This window comes from Carassius auratus, unplaced genomic scaffold (genome assembly GCF_003368295.1).
Source record: "Carassius auratus strain Wakin unplaced genomic scaffold, ASM336829v1 scaf_tig00215079, whole genome shotgun sequence".
NCBI lineage: Eukaryota > Metazoa > Chordata > Actinopteri > Cypriniformes > Cyprinidae > Carassius > Carassius auratus.
Genome location: NW_020527926.1, coordinates 2,847 through 14,585, shown reverse-complemented (window position 1 = coordinate 14,585; position 11,739 = coordinate 2,847). Strand labels below are relative to the sequence as shown.

Genomic DNA, 11,739 nt, shown 5'->3' with positions numbered 1-11,739 from the left:
ACAGATTTCATCAGCTGGTTTAGACTGTTTGTCAAATTACAAATATGAACACGTTTACAGATAGACGTTATAAGTAGTACGTGAACTGAGTTTGTTTGAGCATCACACCGAGAGCACAACCACCACTAATGTAACTGTTTATCAGAAACTGTGCTATTAATAAAGAAGACAGATGAAAGTAACCGTTACTGTGGATGTGACTCAAAACGTTTTGGAGGAAAATAGTAATGACAATTTTCAATTACACCACCAGATGGAGTTCTTTCACAAAATTGTGACACTCCTTTAATTTATTGTTAAAAGACGTCACGTGATAATTAACATTGAAAATACATGTTTTTTTCTAATCCCGTTTCTGCTTCAAAACTAGACAAATAGCATAGTCGTCGTATGATATCTTCCTTAAATTTGAAAAAGAATAGCAGTGCAGGGATAATGCTTGTTTTTTTTTTATTGTAGAACTTACACATAATTACAAGCTCAGGGAAGTGAAGCAAGGTTGTATCTCTTACAATGAATAAGCAAAGACACATACATATATACAGTATATACAGTATATATATATATATATATATATATATATATATATATATATATATATATATATATATACCTTGGATTTGCATAGAGCACATTATGTAATTATACATACAGAAAAGAAAAGCATAACAACGTTAAGTCTTATCTTTGAATAAATCATCATAATGCATCAAAAAACTTGTACTTTTTTTGTTATTTATAAGTCTAAGGGATGAAATAAAAAAATGAAGGTCAGCAAGAAAAAGAGGGAAACTCAAGGGACAATGCTTGTTTAACATCATGAAATGACTGATATGACATGAAATGTCAGCCTTTTCAGTTCGCCTCCTGCTGCCACACTTTGCAACTACAATCTACATTTGCCACAAAATGTTCATCTTAAGTGTTTCGTTGAATAAATAACACAGGACTTTTAATGCACTGCTTTTCACATAAATTACATGAAACATTATCTTTAAAAATGATAAAAAAAACAGTAATACACTGCAGTACAATAATGTATTTAACTAAGAAGTATATTAAGGATGTTAAAGCATCTCTTCAAAGATGTTCAAACGGGTGTTTACGAACATTCAAATTAAATTTGATCGGCTAGCAGATGACAGTTCTGTGTATCTTCTGTTTATGTAAGAGTGATGTAGCATGTTCTTCCAGAGCCCTTTATTTATTCAGCTGCTCGTGTCCTTTCACAGTAAAATGAAAAGAATTAGCTGTGAAGAAACGTGTGCTAGGTTTGTCATACCAACCCCAGAGATGTTGTTGGGTAACATTTCACAAGACATTACGACATCAGCTCCATCTTAAAACACAGAGTAAACCCAAACATTACTGTGGTAAAGGTCCAAACAAATCCTTCCTTTAACCATGGCACACTCACACTGGCATAATGAATAGATTTGGAAAGTTTGAATGAAGAACTGAATGCAATAAGCATGAAAAACCCAATCCTCCTCTCACCAATTATTTCATCAGTTCAATGCACGTCTTAAATTTCAGGTTCAAATCCAGCAGCTCCGCTCAGTTTAGCAGAAAGTTCAGCATGGGGGAGATGAAAAGACCAAGCTGCAGTCTAAAGATCAATTTAAAGCACTGCAGCAACCTCTTGGTATTTGAAGATAATCCTAATCTGAGGTTGTACATTTGTGGTTCAAATCCAGGACAACATTAAGAGCATCGAGAGAAGGTATTGATGCCCTCTGCTGGCCAAAAGAAAATATTTGCTGACAGTGACTGGCTTTAAATTCTTTCATAATGAAAAGACTCTCAACTAACTGAAACATGAAACCAAGATGAATTCTCAAAAACTTTATATTCAAAGAAGAGAGACAACTTAATACTCAACATATCATTTATTTCCAAAATCATGGAAAAAATTAATACAACTTTTTTTTTTTTAGCTGTTGATCCTCCGGGAAGATGTCCACCTCTTCCATGGGCACTCACAGACGCAACTCCTTCTTAGTCATAAGGTCTTAAAACTCTTGTACACGTTCAGGGAACAGCTGTACTGCCTCCATGACACACACATACAAACTGTAATTTACATTAAGAGTCTGGAAGTAAAGTGTTAAGTGTGCAGACATGTTGACAGTAACATGCTTCTCTAAGTATATCTTATCTTACCTTTACCCAGGGCACTGCCTGTAGGGCCTTGTAGAAGATTCCAGAGCCCCTCTCAGCCTTCCCATCACATACCTGTAGAAAACACACAAGGAAACCCTATACCTGAAGCTATTTTTGAACGTTTCTCAACTTTCATGTCTTTACAGCCTTACCATGAAGTTCAGATGCATTCTCCAGAGCAGGGGACAGTGGGCCCTTTGTTCAGTTCTCAAACAAAAAGCGGATACAGTTGCCAAGACCATTATTTGGCATGGTAGGCAGGGCTTCTCCAGGAAGATGAGACCTGGACAAAGACTACTAAATCAGATTATTGCTACCAGATTAGTGTTATTACTCAGGTGGCTAACTTTTAAATAACTTTAATTAATTGGCTCTGCATAAAATCTCAACCAGGTGTTCTTCCGCCCGTGGCTGTAGGGTGTAAGAGATTATTTTAAAAAGCTGCTACAGTGACCTTTGCTGCAACGCTGAGAATGCAGAACGCTTGTGTCACATTTTGAAATGTGCTTTGACACATTAGCTACAATGTGTTAGACTGAGCTTTGCCAGAAGTGTTTTTTCACAAAGAAAATGAAACGAAAGGAAACTAAATGAAATGACAAGAAAACAAACAAAAAAGGAAATGAAACAAAATTGACCCTTTGCAAAACCCGCCCTCCTTAGTTACTTTTGTTATGTCTGATCAGCCATACTGTACTCACACACATGTTCTGTTCTGCTGTAAAAAAATACATTGAAAAGCAAAGAGGATACTGACAACACACCTCCAGAGCAGATTACGTCTGGTATGAAAGGCCTTTGACATTTGTTCAAAGAAATTCAAACAATAAACACAGTTCTGTGGCTCTTTAATGTGTCGTGACAGATCACTGTATTGCCTCCGTTCAAGCGGCATGTGAACTGATAACTTTTCATATTTACTTAAAACACAAAATTAACATGAATTAACATCAGAACTATTTATTTCAAAGAGAAAAGATTTTTCAAGTCTAAGGTTAAACCAAAGTTAATCCACTCTCCTGTCAGTTTTTTTTTTGTCTGACAAAATGGCGGATTCGGTGTAACGATTGGTCAGATCACCTGTCAATCAAGCTCTTTGCCAAGGGTCAATGGAGAGAGAGAGAGAAAAAAATGTATACTGCTCTGCAGTAATGGCGAAAAAATATGGCACAACACTGCTAGTTTTCTTTTCCACACTGTGGAAAAACCTGCGGACACGGCCTGTGCTGTGATAGCGGTTCTCTGTTTGAAGGTAGTGTTACCATAATGAGGAGCTGAAGGCTAGTGAGGAGAGGGCAGTCTTAGCCGAGAGAGAGGGAACACTGGTGTTGGCGTGGTGGCACAGCTGTGCTGCATGCTGGACAGCAACAGACTCCCAAAGGCCTCGGAGATCCATCTGTGACTTCTAAATTCAAGTTACCGGAAATCAGTTTTTGGATGGCCTGACTGTGTACAGCATCCGCTGCATCTATCCCCACTGTAAGGTACTGAAATAGCCCAAAACATCCCACCAGGCTGGACATCTTGTGGATTTTCTTTGGAGCTCCAGCATTGCTGCCTGTGCCCAAGCTGAAGACGGCTTGCTCATAGGTCTTTCAGGCCTTCAGTATGGCCACTGGGTTGATCTGGCCAGTGAAAGGTGTGCAGGCAGCACCCTCGGGTGAGAATGTAGACAGCTTTGCCGTTACCTGGCTGTTTTATCAGCCGTTTCGCTAGCTGACACAACAAGCATTACCCATTTCCCATATCTGCGTAAAAAAGTAAAAAAAAAAAAACAAACATCAAAATAGCTGTGCAACAAATACTGAACCACTAATTATTATACTATACTGTAATGATCTTCATCTCTGTCTGTATGAGTTTGGTTTAAACACCTGGCTCAGGTGGAATCACACATCTTCCTCTCTCCCGCTGAAGCATCCAAGCTTTCCATGCCCAAGCTCCCCGTTCCCCAATCCTGGGCTCTCCACTGTCCCAAAATGGCTCAAAAAAAATCTACATGGACACACACAGAAATACAAAGATATTAAATAGCTTAAAAACACAATTACAACAAACAACACAAAGTTCCTCACATTCAAATCAATGGATTTTCATCATTTGTCCATTTATTCATGATTACTGGATAATAAATATTTTAATAGAATTTCTACCCTTACGTCAGAACATTTAGAGCTAACCATACATACAACAACAAAAAAACATCTGTATGTTTGTATAGAAACATGCATGCCTTTTGTGATTTTATCATTTTCCAGATCTTTTCCAGTCTTGGAATAAAAAAAAAAAAGGTATTTCCAGGTTTTCAATGAGCAATCCATTTGTAGAATCACTAGCAGCAACACTCCCATTCACATAAAAGTGCTTTAAAGTGTGTACTCAGCTGAACATTTAATTAGCAGTTATCACTCAACACTGAGCATCAAAACTACCTCATACTGCAGCAACAAAGCCAACCAGCACTGAAAACCTGTTCAACCAATCACAGAAAGACACCAGGAGTGGTCATCACATGCTGACTTGATGATCAATACAGAAGAGATGTGCACTTACTGCAATACCCACCAGGCCATGTCACTTATTGATGTCCCCTAAATTTCAAGGGTAAGAAATGCAAAATGAACACAGGTTTAGAGTAATTTACCATGAGTAAGAATGAGGGGTGGGTATAATTTGAGCAGTCTATCACAGACCGAAATGCGAATCATGTTTTTAATAATTACCAACAATCTTTTTCTGAACATATTAAAGTTCCTGGTGAAAGCGTTTAGGACAGGGGGCAGTTTGACTCTCTAGGACTCTTTAGGTCTTGCTCAGCAGAACGTGTATGCAGCTGTTGACAGGACAGATATTTCTGCTGTTCAAGAAAAAGTTTTGTTTTATAAAGCAACAGTGCATGTGAATATGCCTCTTCAGCAAATCCTGACTGAAACAAAGAGAGTTTTCATGAACATGAAATAGTTTACTACAGATTTCATGGGTTACAGTTTCACCCAACAGTGAAAACAACATATTTTGAGTTTGTGGGTTCCCTGAATAATTAGTTGATTAAAGAAGCCCAATATAATTAGGCAGGTTAGGACCAGAGGTGGACACACTGTGGTGCTGACATTAGACACATTCTATAACAAAGAGTCGGAGTGAAACTGAATGGAAAAGAATGCCAAAGACATTCATCTGAAGTTGTATGGTGTTTATTCAAAAAGAAAGATTTAAAGGATATAACTTTAAGGGTTTTAAGGCATGTGTTTGTGTGTGAATATATATATATATATATATATATATATATATATATACACAGTATGGTTAAAACTGCAATGCCACCTCTGAGCACAGGAGGGCAGTACAGAGTCACAGAGCTGTTCAAGGAAAACTTCCCTCAAAAACGAGCTTCTACTCACCCACGTTTTTCCATACCTGTATGACTTTTGACCCAAGAAACTTAAAAAGGGTTTAGAACAACACGTGGGTCAGTAAATTATTTTATTTTTAGTTTCATTCAACATTGACCCTTCACCTCATAATAGACCACATAATCAGTCTTTTCCAATCTGTGTAAAATAATTTTATGTTTGTTTGTAAATTTCCTCTCAGTTCCGCAAATGTGGGCCCAGATCTAACGAGGTGATTTAATTAGGCTAATTAAGAAGCTAGTGATAGGGAGCACAGAACAGCAGGGGGCCTGGCTCAAAATCTGATGATTCAACCACACACACACACACACGTCCCAGAGATTTTAACGCCTTTTCATTTTGTCGAATCCCAGTATGGGGAAGCCCGGGACAGTGATGTTTGTGTTCTGACTCTCTCTAAACAGACCCACACAATACGCCATCTAAACTAGCTGACAAACAACATGCCAATCCACTTCAAATACACCATATCATCACCTTTTACTGTTGACCGCCAGTCGATCCCTGCCACACACACAAACACAGGTTGGATAGCCCCAAACATACTACAAAACTTACACTTGCACAAATTGTACATGAGGTCCTTATCTCTAGAAATAGTTATGCATACAATCAAAACACATTTACATTTTCCACCAACTGCTGTCACAGCAACATGAGGGGAGGGAGTGGAAAAATTGTGAGTGGCTGCAAATTCACATCTAAACAAGTGAAACTCAAACTATGATACTGCAAAAATGACCTGAGGACACTATGAGATATTAACAGGAACATGGTGAAAAAGCTATCCGGAGAGTCCATAAGCTGCTAAACACATGGCAAAACTGGTAAGTATCTACATTTTACAAGTATAAAATATCGCTGTACCAAAGAGGTCTTCTTGGGTGCCTGGAAGTGGAGGGTGAGACAGCATACTGCCATCCTGGACTGCACTGAGCGTGTTTAAACACTTTCGAAACACGTTGTTGACCTTTGACACCGAGAACGTGCTGAAATGACCGAAATGAAGATGCTTCCTTCATAAAGGCACACTGTTTGGATGGATGAACACTAGTTTCTTCCAGTCTTTCTGCAGTGTGGTGTTAGCGCAGTGGATAAGACACACGTCTGTGGTGTGGGAGACCCGGGTTCGAATCCACTGTGAGACACCAATGTGTCCCTGAGCAAGACACTTAACCCCTAGTTGCTCCAGAGGCGTGCGACCTCTGACATATATAGCAATTGTAAGTCGCTTTGGATAAAAGCGTCAGCTAAATGAATAAATGTAAATGTAAATGTTAGGCTCCCATAGTTCCTTGCAGTTTAAGGTCCACGTTGGCAGGGTTACTTTCCACTGCCCTGTCCACAATGGACAGCTTCTTCTCCAGCAAGATACGAAGAGACATTTTCTTCATCTCAGCATCAATGTCAGTGTCACTGGCAGCCGAGAATGACCTAGAATTAAAGGCCAGTTCATCCTGATCAGAGACAAAGAGAGAGAGAGAGAGCAATTTAAGTTAGGTAAGGAAACAACAAAACATGCACTATTCGTCTCTGGAGGCCTACCTGTGAAGTTTACAAAGTCCAGCCACAGCTGAGTGTCCGTAGGATTCTCCCGTAGCTTCCTGTTAAACTCCTCCACCTGTGCACTCAGAAGGGTGCTGCTGCTCCCTTGAGCCTTAACATACTGCCGATCTCCCTTGACCTCCGGTTGACCCTTGCCCTCAATCCAAAGAGAGGTTCCACAGTCGTAGATGCCCAAAAGATTTACCCATGGTACAGCTGCCTGGGTGGAAGAGCCCTGCTCTTCAGAACAGGCTGAGAGCTTGATGAAGGACTGGAGCAGCTGACGGGTGGAAGGACAGAAATAGTGCTCTGGTTTCTTGTCCACTCGCTGCTTCTCTGGGCATCCATCATTCCAGTTCACAGCCTGCGTCCTGACGTCTTACCCCAGGCATGAGACACCCTTCCTCTTATACCTGAAAAAGCAAAACAATGCTGAACGGAACTTTTTCCACAAAAACAGTGCAGAAAATATGAAGAAACCTTTTTGATTCCATCTGGGCCTACTGACAGATGAAGGACAAAGTAAAACAGAATGAGTGAGGATGAGTTGACTTGAGAAAGTGAAGGAAGGGAAGAGTTTGAAGAAAAGGGGTCTGTTCCCTCATTGGAGCAGTACTTGACCTTCTCAAGAAAAGAGTGCGGTGATGCACCTCTGTACACTCATACTGTACACACTCACAATACCGATCAGCTTTAGAGGAGTGTGTGTGGGGGCATCTGTGTGGAGAGAGGGATAGTGAGAGAGAATGTCAGTATTGATTGTGGTCTCTTAAATTTCAGGTCGCAGCTCTGACACCAGATTAAAGCTGATAGGAGCTGGAGAACAGCCAGGTGTGAGATTTGTTGCAACTGAGCAGCTAATAAAGCCGTCACTATAGCCTACAGTGCCAGAACATTGCAGTAAATAAACCCAGAAAGACGCTTATGGAGAGCAGGGGCACAGAACTTTTAACTACAGCTGCATGCTGACATCAAGATAAAGTAGATTTACATTTGCAGAAGGAAGCATCAGTGCTTGCAAGGCTGTGAAATAAGTTTTAGGCTTTGGTTTGGAGACCTCTGCAGTACGCAATATCACAAAGATTTTGAAAGGCAAACATTTTAAAAGTGTATAAATATATATATATATATATATATATATATATATATATGCAATGTGCTTGCCTTGCATTATAATTGTTGTAAGCATACACTTAATAAAGTTAGCCAATGTAGACGTATTTAACTCACTCAATAGTCAGTGACCAATAAATACTGTACAAACTTAGTAGCCTATTACAAACAGAATGGAGTTGAATGGAGAAAATTTCATGTGGATTTCAAAGGGTTTCTTCACACAGTAGCTGGGGTTATAAAAGAAGTTGAAAGAGAAGCATGAGCACAACACACACTGCAGCTCTCTCGTCTCGTACGCACACAGCCGCAGTGCTCCCCTGCATTATAGAGCATCTGGCACCTGCTGCTGCTGAGACTGGCTGACCTTCAGAGAGCCAAACAGAAAGAATGAAAGAGGAGAGCATCTGTGAGTGAGACAGACAGACAGACACACAGAGATAGTGAGTTAAGTTACCTGGCTATGTCTCCCCTATAGAGGGATTTGTATTCCCAGTTGGCACGGTCAGCTCTTCTGTCAATACAGAAGGGGGAGTCAGTGGGGGTCTGGAGGTCATCCAGCCAGATAAAAGTCTCGTTCACCTGAACTTGAGCTTCCTCTCTGCAGCCAAGAAGATGAAAGACAAAGACATTTAAAACAACCCACACCATCATCCAAAAATCCAGGGTTAAAAGTGTCTTAAATAGACAGTCCAGAATTATGGATGATGTTTTGTGCATTTTAATGTTCAAATATAATCCAAAGAACAATTGGTACTTGCAAATCTTACTTGCTGATTCCCCCAAAATAAACAGTTCACACACAAACTGAAATTGCCTGCTTTTGTTGTCTAAAATAGCTACATTATCTTTTTGCTAAATTTCTACTTTAATGTTTGGTGGAAGAAAGAAAGTCACACCGTTTGAAACAGCATGAGGATGAGTACATAATGACAGGATTTTCACTTTTGGGTGAACGGTCCCTTTAAGAGATGTGTAAAGCCTTTTAAGCCTGATATAGATGTAAGTGGGTACAAAGATCAGAGACTGACTGTGGATCAATGTACTGCGGGATTTTCTATGAACACACCTGTCAGCGTTCTCCTTTTTTAGCAGGTCGCTGGGGTAAACTGTGTCTGATTCAGATCCACTGCACTCCGAGTTATCTATGTTCTTCTTCTTCTTGTTGTTTTTTTCTTCTTTTCTTTGTTTCTCATCTTCGATCTGCCATGGCTGCCTTTTCTCTCTTCACGCTTTTGCTCTCTGTATAGACATAGAAAAGGAAGTTCACTATGTTCTCTGATAAACAGACACTCTGCTGTTTATATATACTCTCTCTCTCTCACACACACACACACACACTTGTAAATGACATTTTCATTTTACTTACCATAATACACTTTAATGTTGGAAGGGCAACAAAACATTTAACTCAGCTTCAGCCTTGGTTGAAAATTTTATTTTTGTTTCATGCATATTTTATTAATTTACTTTTTATTTTTACACAAGATTAAGCTTGAAATCAAATAATAAGATCCCCTTTTGTTCTTTAATCACTCAGGTGATAAAGTTAATTTATTCAGTGATTAATTGCACCAAGGATCAGATGACCTAGTGCCTGCTGGTTCTTCTAGCTCTGCTTGCACTCTCTGTGGTGAGTCTTCAAAGCATCTTCTGTGCTGAAGCTCTGATTACTCAGCCATTCAAGATCTGCTGGAGCTGAGAGAAGAAACATTCGGTCAAACCAAATTAGCTCTGCTGGCCACTTAAGAAGTGAATAAATCAGTCAGTCATGACAGAAGTAAAACCTCAGAAGCGTGCATCTGATGTGATTCGCACACAAAAAAACTGTGGGTTAAAGAGGGCTGATTCCCTTAAGTAGTGAGAAGGACAGAAGCAAGATGCTATCTATTATTCTGTGGACAGTCTGGGAAGGAGCCAGATGCATTGCTGACCTGGCCGATATTCTGCACAAATCCCCCACGGCAGCAGAGGTGATCTGCATGCAAGAGCGGTTTGCTCTTTTCTACTGTACACAGCGTGAGAACACTCCTTTCCCAATAATTTGATATTGATTAGTTGGGATGTGTGTCTTCACCTAGTTTATTAAGTCTTTAAAGATGGGATCCACTCAAACAGAACGGCTGACTGATTAAAGTGCTTTGAACTGCAGCCAAATCCATAAAGGTCCAGTATTTGGCATATGAGATAATTTGAGATTGCAGAATATGTGCTAATTAGCGGTGCGTATAAGCATCACTCCAACTATTGCTCGCTTTGAAAAAACACAAAGTATTAAACTTTGCAGTGTAACTTGTCACAAATATTTGCATATTGACAAAATTGTTTCCAGAAAAAGCTAATATCTAGTGTACCATAACACCACTAAAATAAAAACAGAAGATAGTTCCTAACAATATGCACACTATTTTTGTACTTCGACTTACATTTTCAAATAATCCATGTGGCACAGTTTTTAATATTTTAAGAGAACTGACGAGCAGAGATGCTTCAGAAAGGATTTAGTTCAATGCAGTACTTTCCAACAGATTCATCACAAATGTACTGATAAATAAGTATAATACTACAGATGAGCAAAAATTAACATAAAATTCAAACTGACACTAAATTTTAACTTTAATATATAGGCTGTCACGCACATATTATTACTGGTAATCCGCGTGTATTGTAGTTACAGTAAATCATGCAGCGTTTATAGTATTAATCAGCACAACTGTTAGGCTTTCTTTACAGGTTATCTGATCTTTCCCTTATCTGATCCTGTATGGATCTGTAAAAGCAGGTCAGAAAGAGCTTACCTTCATCCCCGGTAGAGTAGAGGACCAGAAAATACAAGAGCCATGTTTTCTCCTGATCAAAACAGAGGCGCGCCGGTTACGTCATCCGAATGCGACTTGTAAGGAAGCATGCAGCGAAGAAAAGATTCAGATATTTCGAACACTGAACACCTTTTCTTAAAGAACCAGTTCCAAAAGTGATTCAGCAATTTGTTTATGTTCTGACGTAATTACAACACAGATCAGGCACCGGCCCTGACATAGACGCAGGCAAACAAAAAGAGTCATTAAGGACATAAATAGAACTCACACACACAATTTAATTTAGCCATTGAGCAGACGCTTCTGTCCAAAGCGACTTACAGATCAGGACAATGGAAGCAATCAAAATCAACAAAAGAGCAATGATATGTCAGTGCTATAACACGTCTCAGTTGTCTTAACGCAGTACACGTAGCAAGTTTTTTTCTTTTTTAAATTATACAATAAATAAAAAGATAGAATAGAAAAAAGTGTTAGAGGACTTTTTTTTCCTTTTGTTAATTGTACAATACATAACAAGAAAACAAATAGAATACAAAGAGATCAGAGAAGCTAGAATTAGTTAATTTATTATTATTATTATTATTATTTAAGAATTAGTGAGTTCAAAAGTTAGAGGGTCAAATAAAGATGGAAGAGATATGTTTTTATCCGATTCTTGAAGCTGCTCGGGTTGAGTTGGACAA

At 39.1% G+C, this 11,739-nt stretch overlaps 1 pseudogene; it reads right to left on the bottom strand.

The window, feature by feature from the left end:
- Nucleotides 1–632: 632 nt before the first annotated feature.
- On the bottom strand, nucleotides 633–11,038 carry LOC113093580 (protein NRDE2 homolog; annotated as a pseudogene).
- Nucleotides 11,039–11,739: the final 701 nt, after the last annotated feature.